At 34.5% G+C, this 23,925-nt stretch overlaps 1 protein-coding gene and 1 long non-coding RNA gene across 2 annotated transcripts in view; one reads left to right on the top strand and one right to left on the bottom strand.

Annotated features, from left to right (window-relative positions):
* Positions 1 to 23,925, bottom strand: part of Shab (Shaker cognate b) — a 145,129-nt gene that overhangs the window by 54,518 nt on the left and 66,686 nt on the right. The window lies entirely within an intron of this gene.
* On the top strand, positions 1,561 to 10,763 carry LOC144471878 (uncharacterized). Its single transcript, XR_013494343.1, has 3 exons — positions 1,561 to 1,709; positions 8,856 to 9,065; positions 10,497 to 10,763. It is a non-coding gene; the product is annotated as an uncharacterized LOC144471878 (long non-coding RNA).

Here is a 23,925-nt window from a genome sequence, read left to right as displayed (position 1 = left end):
ATATAAGAGATCGCAGTAACCGTTTTTGCACTGAAATTATTAACAATAATGTGATTTATTGAACAAATATTCACAACGAGCATTCTTCACACGACAACCCGACACACTGTCCAATTATTGTGCCAAACTGTTCAGAGACCCTGTATAGCATAATTATGTGTGGTCGGACGTCACAATTGCTTTTCGTTGTTGTTACTTACACAAATCAAAACTACGAACGGAAGTTATCGGAATCTGCTGTCCTGTCTATGTCCTCGCAAGTAAACTCTTTCGGATCGATGACGTTCCTCTACAGATCTCATCTCGTGAGAGCATTCGCGATACGTTAATTAGATCGCAGCTGAAACGACTGCTTAACTAAACTTTTTTGAAAATCAAATGTGAACGCATTTGTTTCGGTGAGTTTGTTTCGTCAGGTGGAATGATGTTTTCAAAAATCTCGAAATTGTCTCTTCGATTAATAAGAGTTTTTAGACCACGTCTGTTAGTGTTCAACGTACAGTGACAATCGTATACATACAATACTTGAAACCACTTGGAAACGCAATAACTTTTTACAATCTGAACTAAATGACTTGAGTTCTCTATCTAAGCTTGTAAAGAAAATTGCAAAAATGCTTCTATCATCAAATTAAAAAAAGTTTTTAATGGTTACTTTGGTAAAACGCATTCATTTTCTAAAATTTTTAAATACAAAAAGATGAAATACAAAAATTGTTCCTCTCTGAATTTAGAAATAAAAAGAGTTCTTGATTGTTATTTTGGAAACATAAAATAAATTGACAAATCATCGACATTTTTAAAGTGAAAATTTAAGATGTAATATAAAAAGATGTCACATATTACATCGAACCAGAGAGAGAAAGAGAGAAAAAGAGAAAGATGGATGGACGGATGGACGGATGAATGGATGGATGGAGAGAGAGAGAGGGAGGGAGGAAGAGAGCGAGGGGGAGAGAGGGAGAGAGAGGGGGAGGGAGAGAGAGAGAGAGAGAGAGGGAGGGAGAGAAAGCTCTCAATTTATCTCAGAAATGAGAAATTTGGCTTTCTTTAACGCTTTCATTCTCTAAGACGAAATAAATCCAATATATTAAAATAATCACATTCATGGCTCAATTTCGAGGTTTCATCAAACAAAGAGCAAGCGATCAAATCATAAATCTCTGTGTAGGATTCGAAATGGACTTTTTATTCGATTACAAGTAGAACGTTTCGTTTCTAGTGTAAAGAATGGACGTCAAATTGTGTCGTATTACAATCTCAAATACGATCGAAAAGGATAAAAATTCCAACTGTCCGACAATCCGGCGATGATCTACGCACGATCTTTGCAGCCGGTGAATTGGACGTGTAGTAGATACAGTATACTGAGTATGTACAGGCAGTGTTTCGAAGAACCAATGTCAACTGTCGTCGTGGGCGTAACAGTTGATCTATCGAGAGATAGAGTAGTTACACGAGAATCGCTGAGAAGAACGTTACACGATAATCCTTGCCTATTTTTCGAGAGACTTTGTGAACTCTGGTTACAATTGTCCGTTCGAGTATTAAATTGAGCAGCGAAATACGATATTTTGTGCGCGAGTATGCGAATGTTTACGACTGTTCAGTTTAACGTAAACAAACGTTCGTCGACGCGTTCCGGTATATATGTATATATACACTTAATAATTAGTAGACGCAGTTACCACGTCGCGGAAAAGTTTCACGTACGTATCCTTTAGAATAATATAATAATATCTCGAACAATTATACACGGCACGCTTGAGTTCGTTGGTGCGGTATTGAAGCGAACGATGTTAGGTTATATTAGGTTATGTACGGAAAGAGGTGCGTGAATTTATCATTGACAAGATTACGATACACAGTATTCTCCTCGACCTATAGTCGTCACGCGACAAGAAGACACTTTTCCGTTTACATTCTCCTTCTTAGTAGAGCAGGTTATAAGAGGGTAAATGTAAATATAAAAGTGCCTTCTTGTTGTGTGAGGACTATACGTACATCTGCTATATTCAGTGTCTATCGGCTTTATAAAATAGGCGATATTCGTCGATACTAATCAACCTTGTATCTGTTTCATGTCATGTAAGCAAAAATATGCTTTAAAATTTTCAACATCGTGTCGGTGAACGTTTTAAACAAACATGGTACTAACAGTTTTCTACAACACTCGCTCTTTTCGAAAGAAAATACTCATAATCAGACTGCAGATTTGATGCATTTATGGCAAAAATGAGGAGACGAAATATAACATTCTGAAGAGAAAAGAACAGATCTAATGATATTATTATGCTTTCTTCAAATTGATAGAATTATTAGAAGAAATGATTTATCATTATAAATAGGAAATTTTTATTTTGCACAATGATCGGCAATTTGCTCGCAGCTATTAAATTCTCGTTTTCGTGAACTCTTTTTATAAAAGTATTGATAGCTTTTTACAAAATATTTCTCACACCGATTAGGACATTCATTATAGTCAACGTAAAATAATAGCACAATTATTTTGTGTTAAGGAGCACGTTCACTTGGATTTACCATAAAAGTACATAAAGATGCGCAATCTATTCATAACTGAGGATGCACTATATTCTAATTCACGTTTCTGTAAATATCGACAAGCGTAACAACATCAGATTGAAGACTTTCTTAGCAAATAGATAGAAAAATAAGAAGTAGTAGAAGTATACAGACGAATGCAAAGGGACTAGTTCGCTCGTCTTCGATTACAGAGGGCAGCTGACTTTGAAATTGGTTTGATTGGTCGGTAATTTATCCATTTTCCATCAAAGGTAACGGAGAGGGTTTGTGATAAATGGATGAAAGAAAATGGCTGGCTGCCGATGATGTAGTGATAGCGTTGTCATAAAGAGATCCACAGAGCGTGACTATAGGGTGGCGATACCGTATCGAAAGCGAGTATAGTAATTTTTACTACGTACGAAGCGCGCGACTTGCCTCGCTCAGTCTTTCATTTTGCTGTCAGCTACGGAAAGAGTGTCGGCTGTCTGTCGTTGCCAGGAACCGATTGCCGTTTCAACGGACAGCGTATAAGGTTATTTCTCTGGAGAATACACATAGGATCTTTATGCAAAGTTACATTTTATTTTCTATAATCTATCATGTAAATACTTCTGTCAATATTTTAAAACAGAGATCGAAAATGGCAGTTATTCGAAAAAATTGAGTCTAAAATAATATTAACAAAGACTTATGTATTGTTAAATTAAGGATAACATAATAAAACAAACATAATAAAATGAAAACACAATTTGAAAAATAACGAGTTTTAGCGTCTCAATTATAAATTACTGCTAGCCCAGATAATTATTGATAAAGAAAATAAAATTTCGGTGGTTCATAACAGTTACAAAAAGTGAAAAGAATGTGTTTCGATCATTCGTATGTAAGTCATGGGCAAACGAAACATTTTCTTAATGAATAGTGTTCATCGGCAAGAAGTAATTTGATTTCATTATTTAATCGTTTCATGTGATCAAAAACATTTTAATCGAACAAATAACTGCGATCTTTTTCCATTTTGGTTGTAACAGTTGGGGTCCCTGATATAAAATGCATCATTGTAATCTAAAATCCATTATGATTCTCGTATTTGTGTTTTATATAAATGCATAAAAATGCCTAATAATATAAATGCAGAAAGTTTGTAAATCGATTTTTAAATGACCGGACGGTAGAATAATTTCTCTGTAGTGTCGCGTTTTTGTGTCGCATCCAATATTTGTCTCTTACGTTTCTGTGTAATAATAAGAAACAAATCGTGACGGATGATCAAAAAGATAGCCACTGGCAGAAAATGTTCGTGTAAAATTCTGAATACTATGGTTGGAAGAACAAATCGAACAGTTCGGAGAATGAAAAGTAGTACTAAATATTACAATTAGATAACTGTGCTAGGAATGTTAGAGAGATATCTACGAGCTAATACTTTTGACTGTTTACCAAATATAAAATAATGCGTGTTGTCACACAAAAATCTAAGTAGTATAGCAAATACATAGTGATACTTCACATGTTGAAGACGGTAATAAAGGTTGTTAAAATTAATATATCTCACAATGTTCAGGAATGCTTTCACTGTTCTTTAACTGCATATAGCAGTGTATGACAAAGTAAGTGTACTTCTACTGATATTAACATATACGACGAGTAAATGTAAAGGTTAGATAGTGGATTTTTATGTAAAAAATAAATTTCTTCTTGCAATGATTTTATTCGGTCAACACTGATACCGCAATATTCTAACGTCTTTTAACCATTTGTACTCGAAACTATTTTCAGTACACTAGTATTTTCGTATGGTACGATTGTTTTTGTTCGGTATATATGAAATTGTACGTATATGCTTATTTGACAATTTATCGAATGTAGACGAACTTAACAATGTAAAAATTCTTTTGAAAATAGTGTAGCAGGTTTTAGCGACATTTCAGAGTCACCACTCGAGTACAAAGTATTAAATGTTCTTACTGTTTTGTGTCTGATTTACTCGTTTATGCATTCATAACAAAGATGAATAGATCGAGTGCAAAATAGCAAAAACCTTTACACAAATTGAGAATATTATTGTATTACCGTCAACTCGTTAGAATGATTGAGAAAAGAAATAAATATCTACGTAGTTTCTATTTATTGTAATTAACGAAGACAATTTTTTTTGCATAAAAATCTGTAGCCTAGTAATGGCATTTGCCCTAATAATACACAATACAATAACAATATCCTAGTCAAATATATGAATAATTATAACGGTCGACGCTTAATCTGTTTGATCGAATAATTTTTGCCAGGAAATATCTAATGGTTGACATAGATGCAATACTAAGATGTGCAATTATTTTATGCATTGATGAGTTGTTTTATTAATTTGTATTAATTGTCCCACAAAAGTAGGTGTTGCAAAGAAAAGATCGATACCGCGATTTCGATCGTCGTGCGCAAGGTTATCCGCTTCAAGGCCGCGCCAAGAATCTCAGTCCACCCTGCATGTACGCGAATCGACGTACAGAATTTCTAACAAGAGCAACCTAATCTCACGAGAATGGTCTAAACGCGAATGTGTGAGCCTTATGTGTTAGCCTTAAGCTAAATCGATGCTAGGGTGTTAAATGCGTTTGTCAAGTGCAATTTTGTAAAAGATGCTGAAGAACATTCTCTTCGTTGTGTTCTGCACGACGTTTCAACTCGTCTCGCTGAATGGGACGGTATGATTCGAGCGAACCATGGCACAGCGGGGACTTATGTGTAACGTGCACTAAATCAAACGCCCTTGATGCTTTTCATTCCTGACCGAGTTCTCGAAAACGACGTACGCCACCGTCCGCACGTGTTTGGACGCTCATGACTTTCCCTATCAGGTGTGAACAAAAAATCGTTTTAAAAAATGTCTTCTTTTATTATGACAATACAAGGCGATCCTCGTCACGCGACTTCAAATAACTCGTCCATTGTTCATTGTGGAAAATAATGTTCGGTGTTTATACAGTTTAATCCTTTGCCCTCGATGCCGTTTCGATTTCGGAACGCAGAAATTTCATCGGCCCTACGTATTTCAAGTTTAAAAAAATTTTACATCCAGGAAAGTGGAAGTAATATTTATTTATATCACGCAATTCAATAGTTATTTCAGATTATAATGTGGCAAATTTTAGCAATGCTACAGGATAACCTTTCGAGTGTTAAAGGTTAAAGAAGGTACCTGAAATTTTAATGACCTTAAAATATGTTGGTTAGGATCTACATTCAGAATTCATGATCTACATTTATAAAATTTGTGAGAAATTATCGTTATTATTGAAACGAAGTAGTGCGTTACAAACTGTCCCAGTTTTAATTTCGGTTTATTCAGTTTCAGTTGTTTTTTATTTGGATCGAACGCAGATTTGTTTTAGATGTAATTAAATAAAATAGCAATAATTTAAGAGTTTGTTTGTTCCAAATCTGTGTAACGTGAAGACATTAGATTCAGGTTAGGTTTAGTTTATATCCAAGTTAAGTTTCGGTTGTGAAAGACAATAAAAAACATCCCTTTTAGCTTGCATCACTAATATATTAAATTACTATTGCTATACTGTGTTCTTTTTTGCAAAATAAAAATTGTTTACATCAATTGTAAGAAATAGAAATTAAACAGAAAGTTTTTCTTCTTTTAAATAATTTTAGTAGATCATAAATAATACAGTGGCACTTTTAAATTCTTTTAATCTATTTATTCGAAACTACCACTTTATGAAAACTACTCAACTGTATTCGCTACCGGAAATGGAAGTCCTATGAAAACTACTCATTTTTACTATAAATGTTTACTATTTTACATTAAATTCCTAATTTGATTCAAGTGCTATTTCTTTACCTTTTTAAAATTAGTAATAAAAACTTGTTTAGAAAGATCATCTTGACAACATATTTCGAGGTCATTGAAATGAGAGGCGACTCTGACAAACTATATATTTATCAAATGTTCCAAACACATGTTATTCATGAAGGTCAACTTCATTTTTTAAAATGAGATAGACTTGATATGTCATGTTAAATTGGAATATATTGTGAAAATCTTCCCACAAAAATATATTAGAAAACAGCTCTCAAGATTGATATTTGCCGAGATATCCTTAAAGGAATTTTCTCGTTAAGAATTCGGTGTATTCACAATAATGTTATACAGAACAGCTCGTTATTTATTAAGTTCAGACCCTTTGTCTTCTAACACGATATTTGATGTATTATTCAAATTCAATAAGAAATGTCAGGTACTCGTTTTTAAAACAAATGAAGATGATCTTTATATTTCGATATAAAAAGGAAGTAGACTTGCTATCCATAACATTTTTCAAACCTGGACTAAATGATTTGAACATTTTTTGATGGTGGAAGGACCAATCCACTTGACAATGATTGTAATGCTGTTTAAAAAAATTGTGTTATTACTTGGATTGACGAAAAAAAGTAGAATACTCTCGTTTTTCACAATCTTTATAATCTTTAATCTCAAAATATTTAATTGATTTCAATAAAATCTTCAGCACTCATATAAATTACCGAGATCTGTAAAAAGCATTTTTTAAAATCATTTTTATATGAGAGTTTTTACTTTCTTTGTCATTCCATGTAATAATAAATTTAGCCCAGTTGTCCAAAATGTTACCGCGTTTTAAAAGATATTCGAACACTTTCGTTAGTCACTGTAAGTAACAACAAAGTATGTATAGCACCGTACGTGTTCGTTGAAGTCATGCAACGAGATTCGTTCCGTAAAATCTTGTTCTTGAATCAACACAAGTTTATAATTAATATCGAATAATGAAATGTATTATATTAAATATAATATAAATAAAATCTTTTATGCTTATAGATAGAAAATAAATGTTTCGAATACAAGAAATGTTAATTGATTTATGTTTATGATCTATGTGTCTAATGTTAAATTTTTTCACCAAAATCGAAATAGAAATCTAAAAGATAGCATCAATTCTAGTAAAATTTGCATAAAGTGTCCAAATACTTAAGGACAGTTGCGTATATTTGGACCAGTGCTGTCTATTCACGATGAATACGTTTACGAAGAGAATTTGTAACCGAATGGAAGATGATCAAATAAACAGAACATTTATACGATCATCGACAATGTCCTCGATGATATGTAATTACTGTGTAAATGTCCTTTGTAGATATATCGCTGAAGAAGAACTGGAATTTTATTCAACTCAAATGATCTAGAGTTTTAAAACGAATCCCTCTAATTAAACAAGGAATTGTTTTTAGCATTTGAATTAATTAATCATTTACTATGGTTCCCAGCACAAGAACTCTAAAGAAGAAACAATCGATGTTAGACAGCACTGATCAAAGTCTACAGAGCAGTAGCGACTACAGCAGAAATATATGTATAATATGTGTATACTAATCGATCATTAACCTCTTAGGCACTGAGCACCACTATAGTGGCTTTCGCGGATGCCGTCTGATAAATTACAATGCATGTATTATATCTTTAAGAGAAATTATAATTTAATGATTAAACACTTCGTTCCACTGTACTCGTGTAAAGAACAGCATTATCCGTCCCACATTGCAGTGCCGTATCATTCACACGTAATTTGCGTTGAACTCTGCCCTACTGAGAAACAGCCCCGCGTAAAGTTCCGCGGTGCCTAAGAGGTTAATTATTATCAAACAGTTTTCTCTTTATATGTATATGTATATTATAAGTTAATTAGAAAATTTTTATTCTATTATTGATTTACGACTCTTTCCCCGACACTTATTCCATATTCATAAGTTTCTCCCGAACATTACGAGCCATGCATATTAAAGTAGTCACTAATTGCTCGGTAAACCTACAGGATATTTCGAAGTTAAACGATCAAACTTTGTCAATCCTCCGAACAATGGTGTAACAAAAGTCTCGCAAGAACGTAGACCGGAAAATGCTTCATCAAAAAGTTAACATTAAAATAGAAGATAGTAATCTTGAGCACAGCAACATCGCAGCACTCGAGTACGCACGCCTGCACCAACGCTTCCATATCGATGTAACTTACAGCAGTCTGACTTTGTTATTTTGATTAGTCTTAAACAATTATCATCGCCCTATTCTATCATTTTCGTTACAAGTTTCTCTCCTCTCTCTCTCTCTCTCTAGCGAAGCTTTCTCGGGTCTGCGTTCGCGGTAACATTTTCTTATCACTCGATCGTGAATCAGATATTTTCACCGGCAGAAATTCGTCATTTAACTTTGGATCATCCTGCGCGCAACCATACGAAGTATAATCGCAGGAGGGGTGTCAAGCGATCGATCAACGAAGCAACCTACTCATCCACTTCCTTTACAGCTCGCATTTCGGATGCACCGCCATACAATGCTGCATCATTGCAATTACTACTTGCGCAAAGTCAAACATCTCCAGTTGTACTGGAACTCAGTTGAACGGTTATTCGGTCGGACAACTCACCTGTGCAGGAGCCGGAGCGCGTAGCTGGTGCCCCGGGGTCAAAACCGGAAGCAATAATCAGAGCAAAAGCGAAATTGGTTTTCTTATAAGGTAAAAGTACCTAATATAAACGCTTCTCGACAGGAATATATGATTATCATCGACATTATTGCTATTGATAAGTGTTATTATTGAATGGTTATACTGATGTTCGATACACCGATGTTTCCAGTTAACGCAATGGACATTAAAATATTTATTAATAATATGAATAAACAATAATATGAATAAAATAATAAAGTAAGAGTGCACGTTGTATTACAGTACGCCATGTTTCGTATTCAATGTCCAAATTTTCGCATATCCATTTGAAATGTTCGTTCCAAAATTTGGAAGAATGTATACAATACATAGATTTATAGACTGTTTTATAAATTGAGACAACAACAAAAATTGAAGTACGCAATACGGAACAGTATGTTCTTGCTTAGAAAAATTCGTGTTTAAATAAATAGTTTTCATGGTTGACTATTGTACAATAGTGTCGGCGAATTTATAATGAAAAATGTTCAAAATAATGGGTAGTATTTTTTACATCTTTTTTCGTATGCTCTACGTATTTTTGGTTGTATTATTTATGACAATGTTTCAAATAAGAAAGGCAATTGAACGGTGTTTCATAATAGGTACTTTTATCTTGTTAGGCACAGTGGCCAACATACGAATTGGCAAAATTATTAAACGAATATGCCATTGTTAATCTTGTAAAATTGAATATATCAAATTGTTAATAAAATGGAAAGCTACACAGATGTTAGCTAAACAAAATCAGCAGGCGGCAAAGTCTCCCTCAATGACAATTTGAATTGTTTAGTTCACAAGAATTTTATTCAAATATTCATCTTGACTGAACTGAGATATGTCATTAGTAGACTGCGGATTTTACGCATTTACGGTAAAAATGATTTGGTTTAATACAAAACGGTAAAAACATTTAAAGAATTTAAAAATATTGTTGCATTATTTTCAACTCATTAAAATTATTGTGAAACGAAATAAGCGTGTATGTAGCTCCAATATCTTGCAATTAGCGCAAACGATTTTTGTTTTGCATAAAAATCCACAATCTAGTCCATTAGTTTGTTGTGTTTTGGGCATTTGTTAATTACCTTGTACTCTAGACTTTATACAAAATGAAAAGAAAGGAGAAATAAATTCAGAATATTATTACATTATTTTTTTATTTAAAAGATGAAATATAATGTAGCTTTCCTTTACTAGAATTTAATTATATACTGAAAATAAATAATCATTATCGTAACGATTTTGAGGATATACACGGTGTTCCATTTAAAAGATGCCATCTGATTTTGCAATATTTCGCTAACTCTCTGTGGAGCTGGAATCTCGTTGAAAATAAATTTCATGCTGATTAAAAAATTTAAAATCCAAGGTTATTTGAAAGTCATTCTATTAAAGCGTAAAAATGTAAATTGAAAAAGCGAAATTGATGTAACACCCTGTGTATGTTATTATTTGTAGGCTTGCCACTGTCTTTTATCAAGATCAACCGTTAATCCAGCATTGCTCCAAGGGGCGTGGCTAGTATTGCTCCCAGGGGCAACGAGTTGCCCGCGCCTGATCTAGCTAATCGTAAAGGTATCAACCGAGCGCAAATGGGCGAGCAGATCAATGCATCCTCGAAAGAACAGAACACAAAGCGTCATGACATGATGGAGAATCGAAAAAAACGAACCGAAATACGAGCGCATGAAGAACGTAAGAGAAGTCGTGGTGATAACGTATCTTTCGGAGTGTAGCCAAGCGATCCACGTTTTTCTCGGCTCGAGCACGGCAAGGTCCGCCGTTGAGGTATACATACTCGGTGGAAGGAATATAGTGAGTATTCTAGTTTACAGTAAACAGTGGTAAATTTTATAGAAGTCTGTTAAGTTTCCATCTGCTTTCGAAATTATTAGAAAAAATTCAGTTCTCTTGAATTTTCTTGTTTCTGTAAAGCAGTCTGCAAATACAAAAGTTCGAAACGAAACTTTGACTTTTCAATTCGTAGAATTAATGATCGACTGTTTTCGTCGTCATACATTCTCAGTGTACCGAGAATAAATCAATACACGTTTAATCATTTGTTTACTATTATCCAAGCAATTCAATATCTTGATACAAAAATACGACATTATAACCGACACAAACTCTATACACATCATCAATCTTAATTAATAATTATCTTTATTCTACAAAAATGAATTCTCCCCACATCACTTTTTATCACAAAAGATGTTTAATCAATTGGATAACGTTATGTCGAGATTAATTTATTAAACGGAATCGTCCAACACCAGTTTGCAACGTGTTCGAAATTTTAAAAGCTGCTGAATTGTACCAAATTCGAATAAATGCTTGATAAACATAAATTCAGTGCTCGATTGGAATGAGAGAAGATTATAATATATAAGCTACAAGTTTAAGATTTAATAAACTGCTAAATTGCAGAAAAGTTTTAAAAAACCCTTAATAAACAAGAATTCGATGTTTCTAAAAATTCCTCTAGATTTATGATTCTCACTATATTTCGTCCAGCAAGTGAGCCCCCGCAGTTTTTGCACCCCGGATAAATTGTCCATCACGTGTTTGTCTGTCACCGTTCTACGCACTTTATCGTCCTCACTTTGTCGTTGGTTTTCTCGTGGCTGTCCATCGCTATCGAAATCATGGAATGACATTCTCTATCGTGTCGGACGTTGCCAGGAAAGACGTGCGAAACTTTCCTCGCGATCCTCCTCACGGTAGACTCTTTCGTGCAATATCATTATTTTTTGTTTGTTTTCGTTTTATGTTCTTTTTATTAATCAAAATGGACGTTTCTTTCTTTCTTTCTTTCTTTCTTAGCAACGCGCAAGCACCACTTCCGGACGTCGTTTTCGGAGTACCTCAAACCCACCCCCGTTTCAAGGACATTCTCGTGGAGTCCGTTCTCGATCGAACGCGCGATATTCGATCTCCTTTTTTTTCGTTTCGCTTTTTTTTTTAATAGAGCAATTTTCTATTTCTTTCGTTTGTTTTCGTTTCGATTTTCTTTCTACGGAAACAGCGACAGAGAACGAGATTCGGCAAGGTCCGACAGTAGCAGGTTAATTCGTGTGTGTGTGAGACGAATGTTTCGGCGGCTTTGTTCAACGATGGCGGTTCAATGCGCGCTGTCGGACATTGCCTGTAACATACCGACATGAAATCCGTCAGATCATTACCGCCAATGTGGGTTAGGGCGACCATACTCGTCGACATTCATTCTTAGCTTCGCTTTCTCTTATTTGATCTCTTTTAATTGCAAATTTAACAACAGCACATAATTAGACTATACATTTTTATGCAAAATAACAATTGTATTCATCGCGAGTTCGAAAAGCTATGTACAGATGTAGGGTTGTCCCATTTTTACTTTCTAGTGCAATAATAACTCGAACATACGAATGACATGAAAATATGTTTCGGAAAAAACTTGTGTGCTTTCAATGGTCATTTGTTTGAATTCGCGGTAGCCTTAAAAAAGCTTAAAATGATCAATCTTGAATTTTTAAATTATAACTTACATTTTTTAAAAACTATTTCGTAACTTCGAAATCATCGAGTAACTTCTTTCTAAAGTGCACACTTTTTAAGTTGACATGTCGCCGGTACTGGCATTATCTTAAATCACCTGAACGAATAAATTAAGTGGCTAAGTAAGTCACTAACAATAATGGAAGTTCGTAATGATACCAGTAACGACTTGTTTAGTTTGGTGAATTTACAATACATATTACACTTCATGCCAGCTGCAACAATATGTTACAAAGTTACTACACAATCCAATAAATGAGGGCGCAATCTATTCCCCTCGAAACCATATAGCTTTTGTTCGAAACATTTCTTTCACATCATTCGTATTTTGGTGATACTTGCTCAGGGAGAGTAAAATGGAACATACCGTATATCTACTTTGTTAATGATCATAATCAATTTGGAAATAATATAATTACTGTACGTTTGGTTTGTTTTCGGGCATAATTAATTCTATATTTATCGAATAAGATATATTAAGAAACTAACAGTCTAATTAAAATTCTATACGGAACGATCTTTTTTAGTTAGCATTTTAATTGAAGGACGTATTAGACTATGTTTAGACGTTTTTTAACGAAATTTTGTGATTATTCACAAAGATATATGCATTATATACATATAATGGAACAAGTTGTTCTGTTGAAAATGTGATCTCAAAACGAAGCTGAATTAATTTAATTTCCACTCTGACGCTATGCATTTCTGTCTTTCATATGGTCACCCTATGCGAAGGAATGAGTCTGTACGTATTATTGGATGGTGAATTGCGAAGCGTTGTAGCCTGCAATAATTTCTCGACTTCTGTATTTATTTATTACGTTAAACTGCGAGAAATATTACCAATAGTCGACCCAGTCGGTAATAATTATTTCGAGCACTTGCAGTTTCTAATTCAAATTAATTTTAAAAAGCTTACGTAGATCGGTAATATTATTATTGCAGCCAACGGAATGCCAAAGGATTTCGCGATGGTCACATCGATGAATTATTACAGGGAACTTATCGAGCGTGGAAAATGCAAATACTTTGTCAAACCTTTAAATAATTTCACAACAAAAGGACCCTTTAACCCTCGCATGACGAACAATTTTCCTCGACAAAACAAAATTTCAGCAAAATATGAAATATGTCACGTGGCGATAAATCTTGCATGGCAGGATACAGAAAGTCGACCGTGTTTACGTTATCTGTATTTAATTAAAGGAATTAAGCATTCCAAAAGATCGCTATTAACGATATTACTTATCCGGTCGCATTGATATGTCCCGAGACACGACACTTCGCGTATACTGCCAACTTAAGTTCAAAATTATCTGGCCGCTTCAATCCAATTTAACTCTCCGAATCGAATCTGATTCTTTTCGAAACAACAATGATCTTTTCGAAATTCGTACGATTATTCGTGGCCACTTGTTATAATGTTGTTAATTTAATAAACACATTTTTAAATCGAATCTAACACTTTTCAAAACAATTACGACCTTTTCCAAGTTAAAATCTTATTCGCAGTCACTGACTAGAATTTCATTAACTTATTTGCTTCCAATTTTGTAATAAATTATGTTAACTTACTCACGATGTTGTAACAAATCACGTTGTTTTACTTACAATTTCATAATCGATCATGTTAACATACTTATAATTTTGTGATAAGGAGTTGACTAATTTTATAAAATTTTAAATAATATAACAATATTTTGTAGAGCAAGTTTCAAAGAAGCTGTCGTCATGTTAGGGTTAACATCAAACATAAATCGTTCAACATAATATTAATACACACTGTGTTCATCGAAGTGTTGTGCACAATTTTAGACCATAGAATACAAAAGTATTCGTAACGAAAATTGATCCGTATTGCTTATTATTAAATAAATTATTTCTTATTTTACGAGAATTTAGAGGTACAACGACGAGAGCTCAATAACATTATAAAAGCAGATATTTAAAATAATAGCTGTGCGTTGACAGATTTGAAAAAAATGAATCAAAATACATTTTAGTTCAAAAGAATAATAGTCGCATCGATCTTTTATGGAAAATAATGTATAAATAATAGGTATCGAAAATGTACTCATAGCTCTGTTAAACAAAGTTTCATCAGTTCAAATTCCTATACAAGCGATTCATGTTTTTGCTGTCAAGATTATGTCAAATCATTTGAAGATCACATTATTATCATACTATCATTATCGATCATTACTATTTATGCAAATATGTATTTTTTGTTGCTTTCAAATATTGCAACTTGTGGCTGCTCCGGGACGGATTTATTCCAAATATCAATTTCGTTAAAATCCGGGAACGCTATTTCGTTGAACACACTCCATACCCTCCCCCCTCCCCAATGTCTAATAAACTAACATAGTCGAACGTCAATATGCTAATTTTATCTAACGTCAAGCCTTTCCCGTCGATCCGATACCTAAGAGCAATGTTCGCAAGTGGACTGTAGATGTTCCTTTAAAGAAGATGTTTGACATATGGCGCTGGAAATCGCTTAAAACAAATTTCGAAAATGATTCGAAGTTGTTTGAAAATGAACGTTCGAAATAGGTAAAGCGTGAACATCCGCAGTCCGTTACGCAAGCGTGATATATCGCAAATGAATTGTGATCGAAATAAACGCGTTCGCGATTATTCTCAGATTGCCAGCTGAGTTTTTCTGTGCTCGGTGTGTCGCTAAACAGGAAAACTGAACGACGGAAGAAAAAAAAAAACGAACAAACAAAGACGAAACGGTTCCACAAGAAGTGTATCAGAAGCGGGCATTCCAGGACCGCAGTAACGTGCGAAGAGAGAAACGGCGTCGACGGTTTTGTCAAGCACGACACATTCATCGACGAAAAAGCATTTGGACGACACGCTGCCTCAACACTTAACACCTTCCTAGATTTTACGTGAAACTGTGGGCAACCGAGAAACGGAGACGTAGTCGTGTGTAACCGAGACTCCGGTCGGTTCTTTACAAATTCGATCAGGACCAAGGGTTGATAACAGTTGCGATATCGGTTTCGGCACTTGAAACAGTTACAGAGAAACGAAAGATCTTGTAACTGTTATGAAGCGCACTCGCGGTGCGCGGACGGAAAATGTGTTAATATATTTTCGAACCGAGTAATTTCTTTAAATTTACTCCCAATTATTTTGAATTTGTATTAAATTTCCAAATGTCTAGATTTCTAAAGAATGTATATACGAAAATTTATTTAGGTTACAGTTGATTAAAGTGATTTAAAAAGAAATAGTTACTTTCTTTCAACTTTCGATCTAAGCCTGTAACAAGAATTTAAAACATCCATTTTGTAGATTTGAGTAACTTATATGCGTATTGAATATTTCATTGAAATCAGTTGATGTTGTTACGAGTTGTTAGTATTTAAAGATTGGAAAGATAGCAGTTTTTCACGAATTTCGACCAAACACAGGTTATTTCTGCATCTTTCAATTGATGTGGCTTAATATGCATCAATCAATTTCAACGAAACTTTCTGCGTGTATATAAATTATACTGAAACGTGTTTTTAAAATGTTCGTTACGAGTTTATGTGAGAAAGTTGAAAAAGTATCATCACTCAACCAATTGCAACCCATACAAATTTTTGGATATTCATTTTCAAGAAAACTAATCTGCTTAACATCTTACAAAAATTTAAGTTGACTCAACCAATTTTAAAAAAGCTATCCCTTTTGAAAAGACGTTAACACACAGTAATATGCCTAATTACAGACTCAAAATCATTTTTACATTGTTACAGATACCTAAACGAAAACTTAACGAAATATCATATTTATACATTTCCGTATTAAAAATATTTGCATTGGAGGTGTCTTGCTAAGTTATTTCTTAAATATACAGGGTGTTTCAGCTTTTACTGAAATTTTTTATCTAAACTCACAAAGAACTATATTTTTACAAATATGAGTTCTTGTTAAGTTGTTGTTTAAAGATCACTAAAAATGTAAAAGTTAATTTGAGTCTATAATTGTTTACACTACTGTACTTTCCGATGCGAGTGTACACAATAGGTTCTGACTTGTATCGGTTTCAGTTTCGATAGCGGCTCTATGATCGTTATTTTTCGGTTTTCTTTCTGTGCAAAATACAAAAGTATCTGATGACATACCTGCAGCTTTTCTGTAACACAAAGTTTTATAAGGGAGCAATTATACTTTTGAAATACTCGTAGAATCCATGCTTTTATTACCGGAAGATAACATAATATATCTATTATGTAAAATATAATTACACGGTGTCCCAAAAATATCATAAACCTTTGTAAGGGACGAGTCCTGAGACGATTCCAAGTAACTCTTTCATTAGTGAAAATATTCTCTGCGAATTTGTATATGAGTTGTTATCGAAAAACAGATTACAATCGGAGAACGATTACAGCTGGCGCTCACCCTCGCTGGCCAACGCCGTGTCGATCTCGCTATCACGACGGAACGTGACAGATGTACTCGTTCTCTGATTGGTCTGTGTTTATCACTAACATGTTGAGTGCTACGCGGTTTTATAACGACTTCCCCGTCAGACCGCGCGTGCTGGTATCGTAGTATAGAAATGCGAAGTGTCAGTCACCGATGACTCGCGGCCTGAACGGAAAGCTCGGTGTAAGTCACGTGGCACTCAACGTGTTCATACGCAATTCGTTAACGTAGCTGCAACCAACATTTTTGTTAAAAAAAAGTTGCTTTACACAATCTGAGAAATCGCTGGTTTCTAGGGCTTACAATACAGGGTGTCCTAATAGTCACTCGCAATCAGAAAATGAGAGGTAGCTAAGGTCATTTCGAAGTAACTTTTTCCTTTACAAAAATGTTCTTCGAAGCATCGTAAACGAGTTAATAATTATAGGACCGATATACGTGATGTCAGTTTTGGAGAACCGAAACCGCTATAACGCAGAACATATATGCTTGCTAACAGTTATAAGAATTTTTCGGTTTTTACAGTAACAATTTGAAACGGTCATTTTCGAAATTACCTGCAATCCCTGATTCAGGAGAGACTCGACTAATGAAAGTATACGACTGTTAACGGGATACAAGCTAAGGCTAGTTGACTTCAATTACCAAATGAAATTTTTGTCAGAATAATTTGCAGACATCGTGGTCGGTTTTTTTAGCCAGACTATCGACAGATTTAACTGAATGTTGATCAAACGTTAAAAATCGTGTAAGATACAATTGTATGTACTCGATTGCATTAGTGAATAACATTGTAAAACTTTTGAGGATTTGTTACGTTATGAACTTTATATTGTGGTTACACTAAACAGCATTATACAGGGTGAACAGAATGACGTGATTACTTTGAACGTTTCCGATAATATGAAAAAATGTTGAAGGAAAATACTGTTTCTATTGAAGGAACAAATGTTACAATTAGACTACGGGTTTTATAAAATTTCATGACAAGAATTCGAAACTATTAATTATGACTAATGCAAGTTATTAGGAGTGGTAGAAGTTTCTGTTTTGTGCAATTAATGTACAATATATTTATTTTACAACGATCTACAGTCTAGCTATGAGGAACAGAACATTTTTTCAAGGCCACAAGTTTCGCGATTTCAATAGTTTTATCATTAGTTGATAGTTTTATTATTACGACAAATCACCTGTGTAACATTATCTCCTTCGAAATAAATAATATTTTGCCTTGACGTGTCTTCACATTATTAGAAAAAAGTGAAATATCTGAAGCGATCAAGTTATTAAACAATGTCATTTATTCTTAATCAATACTTCCATGAGGAGGAATAATACGAGAAATTTCTTACAATATTTAAACTACTTTAATAGGTTTTGCTTAGACATAGACTCGGAATTAACCGGCATGAAACGTGAGGAACTCGAAGGCTTCGCCTCCCGATTTTCGTCGAGTAACAAATAATATTCATGGAACGATTTCTAGAATACGCTTGGTCCAAAATTACATAAAATATTAACCACTTCGGTACGGCGTGCATCGGCCACGAAATTGTGCCCACAGCCGGCACTCACCATTCGCATGCTACTTCGTGCATCGACAGTGAATCCGTTTTGCTCTTTTACAGATCTTTGACGAGAAAAGCTTATTTATGTGTATTTCTGGACGTAAACACTGCAATTGTAGAGATAAGGCAAAAGTTCTTGGCAGTCGACTATAGTCGACTATAGTCGATGCTCGGCCGTGTGAGTTCATATCACGTCCGTCGACTATAGTCGACACTCGGCTGTGCGTGTTCATCTGTGGCCGTCGACTATAGTCGACGCTCGTACCGAAGTGGTTAAATAAAGGTCTCTTATATTGTCTTAAAAAACATCAAAATGAAAAGAGAATTTACCTATTCCTGGAATTAAACAGTATTTTGAATAATTTCACTTAATTATATCATACAGTATACTGTTTTCAAAAATAGTGTAATTTTATAGAATTGGAATTTTGATTATTTTTGTCTGAGTTGAATGTGTCTACTAAATAGAAGCAAAGTATTCCGTTTCTTTCTCAACACTATTTTATATGATGGCAATATCAAGTTCTGATAAATTTAATTTTCAAGCTATTTAAAATTTTGTCGATTAGTGTACATTAGTACACAGCGTACATTATACGACCGTGTTCTACTAATTGTACTAGATTATATTACATTAGCAATCAATGTGCCATAATATCTGATATTATCTAAGATTTAACAAAATTTTATTTGCAATCATGACTCGTCCCTATATAAGGTGATATAATTTGTTTTTAAAAACGGAATTCCTCTACTTTCAATTAAGATAATATAGTATTGTCTACTACATGATACGAAATAATCATTTTGCTTGTATCTCATTACGGTCTCATCATATAATTATAATGTTTCTCAATGCGGTAATAAGTGTCGTAAACATTGGAAGAAAACGTTTTGATAAAAATCTCGATGAAAGAGATTTAAAACACTTTGTCAATCGGAAAGTAATATACGTGGAATCGGAAGTCGCCGGGTTAAATAAATACCCCGTCCTGAAGAGATCCAATAGCGTGGGCAAGTGACAAGAGTAGGTCCGCGATGAGAATCGTTCAACACGTTTCATAGCACGTGATCGAAGACAATTAACTCGAGTAAAACCCGATTGCGCAACAAGCTCTTTCGTTGATTTAAACGATGCGGAAACAATTGGAGGCGAATTTTTATCCCGTGAAACTTAATAGTTTGAATTTCAATTAATTCTGATCTCTCAATCAACTTTGAATATTTTGCTAGAAGAGAAAGTTAATCATTGTGTGCCACGGAACTTGTCAATGTTGTTCTGTCGGGCTCCGCGGATCGTTCACGCGTAAACGAGGAACTGAACCGCGTGTATACAGAGATCTATAACTCGTTAAAAAGAACGGAAACTCGCGACCAAGTGAACACAAGGTCGAAACGTTGCGCAAACCTTTATTCGAACGCATCTGTACCCGATAGCGCCGCGTCGCTCAACGATTCTCGGCGAAAGATCGCGAGAAACGCGATTACGCGTTTACGGAAACTTTCCTAATGCAAAATAACAAACGGAAACTGCTGTAGGAAGATTCTTTGGATTTTCACTCGATTATTGATATGCCTCTTTCATCGATTAGATCGATCTCGTGTTAGTTATCGAATCGTTGTGTTGGACCAGCTAGACACTGTTAGGTACAGATGCATCAGTACCAAAGAGAATTTCGTGTTGCACTGGAGAAACCATTTCTGTCGATCTATATACACCGTACGGAGCAAGGTGTGCACTACCTTTTGCAAAAACTATCCGAACAAACCAGTTGACATAATCGTTGCCACAATTTGTGTTGTATTCGAATCAGTTTCAATTTGAATAATAGTATTATCGACTATAGAGCCCAATGCCGATTATGCGTTTCGATTTATATAGATTTTGGAGCTCTGAAAGTTAATTTCAAAGTTATTTTTCTCTATTACACTTAAGTTTTAGTTCAATTTTAAAGAGAAAGACTTCAATCTTGAATATCACGTAGTCTCAAACAGAAGTTTCGGAACGTTAAATAATAGTTGAAATTTCTCCACATGTTATATTACATCTTTTTGTAAAATTATAATTAAAAACATATATTTTTTAAAATGAATTTGTTGGACATTTTATGATTTATTTTGAAAATTATGGTTACCGGGTAAAAATATATACATTTTCAGGGTTCATCTCATCGCATATTGTACCTCTGCTAAGATTTTGCTCGAGACATTTAATTTTCAAAATAAATTGGAACATGTTCCACAACAATTTTTGAACATATTTAAATATTTGTAGTATTATAAAGTGATGTTTAAATGTGTATAGTATTATAAGACGATATTTAAATATGTATAGTATTATAAGACAATATTAAAATGTTATTATACTACAAAAGAATATTTAAATTGTATAATATCGTAAAAGTTATACAAATGCTTATAATATTATAATATATTACAGCAGAGAAATGCTTAGAATTCAATATTATTTCCAAACTGAATTTTCCAAAAATTGAGCCTACTAATTTCAAAATGCAAAAGAGTTAAAGTTTGTTAAAGCATATTATTAAACCGTCAAAAGTTTATAAATGTGTGCTTGCTGCAAAGGAATTTGAAAAAATGGAAACCAAATAAAATTCATAATACTAAATGAACATAATACAGTCTGCTACTTCAGTTTAACCCCTTGGGTACGGATTTATTTGAGAAAATATTTGCATGTGAAACGGATATAATTGTTGGTTGCTTGGAGTAGTGTGTAAAAGCAGTGCATTTTACGTAAGAATTTATTTATTTCTAAAATATTGGGGACATATGTAGTATTAAAACTTCTTCAAGTAATTAGAATTGTAAAACAAAAATAAACTTTTTAGACAGGTCATCCGCTCCTAGGAAAAACAAGTGAATGACGTCTCTCAGACGTCAAATGTACCCAAGGGGTTAATGTAATTATTATACCGTGAAAATAAACATCGAAACTTATATAAAATGTCAAAAAGTGTTAAAATATTAAAACTTTAATAGAACTCTGGTCCAATCGAGTTTCTCCAGTTTCTTTTCCATACATATTTTACAATGCTATTGGCAATATTTCCTACAATCAGCACTCGAATAATGTCGAGCACAATCGTTTAGTTTGTTCGATAAAATTCTTTTTGCTAAAGGTAGCATTCGTCATCGTGTAAAGCAAAACGTTCGAGTTACACATTTGCTACTTCCATTTGGGACATTATGATTTAACGTTATTAAATCGAATATTATTATTTTGAAAAAGGTACTCAGATAAACACTAATTTCTTCAACAAATGCATTCTGCATTATTAGAATATGTAACTAATAGCGTTTTGCCACGCGAGCACAGATGAACGTGCCCATAAATGTTCCCTTACATTCTCTTGTAAATAAATTCTTGGAAAGTAACAATATTTGTCGTTCGTTTCGTCTTGTATTTAACGGGTAATGCAAAACGTAAGAACATAAAATGTATAAGACACAGAACAGTGAATTATTTCTTGACACAATCGGTAATTATTCAAGTATCTGTAACAATTCACGGTTCCGCGATATTTAGTTGCACGAATACTATTGAACCTAGCTCCGTGTATTGTTGCATAGATCGTACGTCCTCGATGTCTCGTTATATCGAGTAAATATTTCCACAGAGAAATCAATAGAAAATCAATGGGAATAGAAACAAAGAGATCGTTGAATGAAAAAAAAGAACAACGAAAACGGTCGCGGATGCTCGATGTAAAAAAGGGGAACAGTCCTGAGAAATATATCGACTCGTTTCGCGCTTGTGTCAGATCGAAATTCGGGGTCGCTGGAAACCATTTTGCTGATACGTAGAAAAAGTCGCGAACAACACGACGAGATACCACTCGATCGATCATTAGTATACAAGGTGTCCCAAAATTGTTACTTCCGAGAAATAAGGGGTTCCTGAAGTCATTTGAAGTGACTTCTTTTTTAGCCAAAATGCAATCGACGGCTTTAGCTATAAATTATTAACAAAGAACACTGACCAATGAGTGGCCAGGTCAGCAAACGCTAGGCTATCGAGCCAATGAGTGAAGCTGGCCTTCGACCTCTCGTTGGTTCAGCCGCCTCGCGCTGGCTGATCTCGCCCCCCATTGGTTAGTGTTTCTCTTTAATAACTTGAAAACAAAGCCGCGGATTGCATTTTCGCTAAGGAAAAAGTTACTTCAAATGACCCTAAGAACTCCACATTTCCTGGAGGTAACCATAACTATATATATATACATATATACTTGACACCATATATACTTGACAAAAACAAGCAGACGACACTCACGGACAAGAAGTTTTTGCACGCCAAGCAGATATATTTTTGTTGTTACAATCGTCAGGAACTGGAAGTCTGTGATTTATTCTGCGTTTTGATCGAATCCGCAAACTTTTCCAATTGAAAGCTACCCCCGCCTTGGCAGCACGACAAAGAAAACAGGGCTCGCGCGGAAAACTTCATAAAAGCGAGAGATGTTGATCTCGAAGTTCTCTGTCCCCGTTTTCGTTTCAGTTTATTTGTAGTATTTGTTTTGAAAATATTTTATCCGATTAGAATTCGATCTATTGAAATCGGTCGAACTATGTCGTCGACGTGAAAAGATTGGAATGCAATTGAAAGTGGCGTAGAATAATTTTAGAAACAGATAGCGTTGAATAAAGGGGTTCGCGTGACATGTTCGGCGTGCATTCCTTCTGTAGAACAAATGGGCTGCGAGTTTTATACACGAATTTTTGTGTTGTTCACGAAACAAAATCTAACGGTGAATATCGATCGAAGTCAATCATGGGACTTGGGTCTCGCCATTATTTCGTTTTCAATGCAACGAAACTCCTGTTGAAGAAAACTCGAATTTCGCGTAAACACTCGCAGTCCAAAGACAACGAAACGGGGTCAGAAAGAAACGTAACACTGTACACACTAGGCGTGCTCGGGTACATCGTGTCATTCTGCATGATTCCCACAAACACGCTGGTGTACAACAGAATCGAGGCTATTCGACATCAACACGTTTACATCGACACCAAACAGACACGATAGCATTGGATGCACGATTCCATCGAGTGGACAATCCATCGAATACGAAGCACTGTTATCAATTTCAAACAAATATACGTGTGGCAATTAAATCTGAACGCTCAGAGACACGAATAAATTAAATAAATATTAATCGAGCAGGGTACAACGACTCGCAAATCTGTTCACGAAATGCAACGTTTTTTGTGCACGTTGCAATGGATCGCGCAGATTATTGTTTATTTCCGTTTATTGGCGTAGAAGTAAATGTGAAATAATCGTTCGATAACAGACGAGATATATAATAGACAGAATGTTTTCAAGT

The sequence above is a fragment of the Augochlora pura genome, chromosome 6 (assembly GCF_028453695.1).
Source record: "Augochlora pura isolate Apur16 chromosome 6, APUR_v2.2.1, whole genome shotgun sequence".
Classification (NCBI taxonomy): Eukaryota; Metazoa; Arthropoda; class Insecta; order Hymenoptera; family Halictidae; genus Augochlora; species Augochlora pura.
This window is presented reverse-complemented; position numbering and strand designations above follow the sequence as displayed.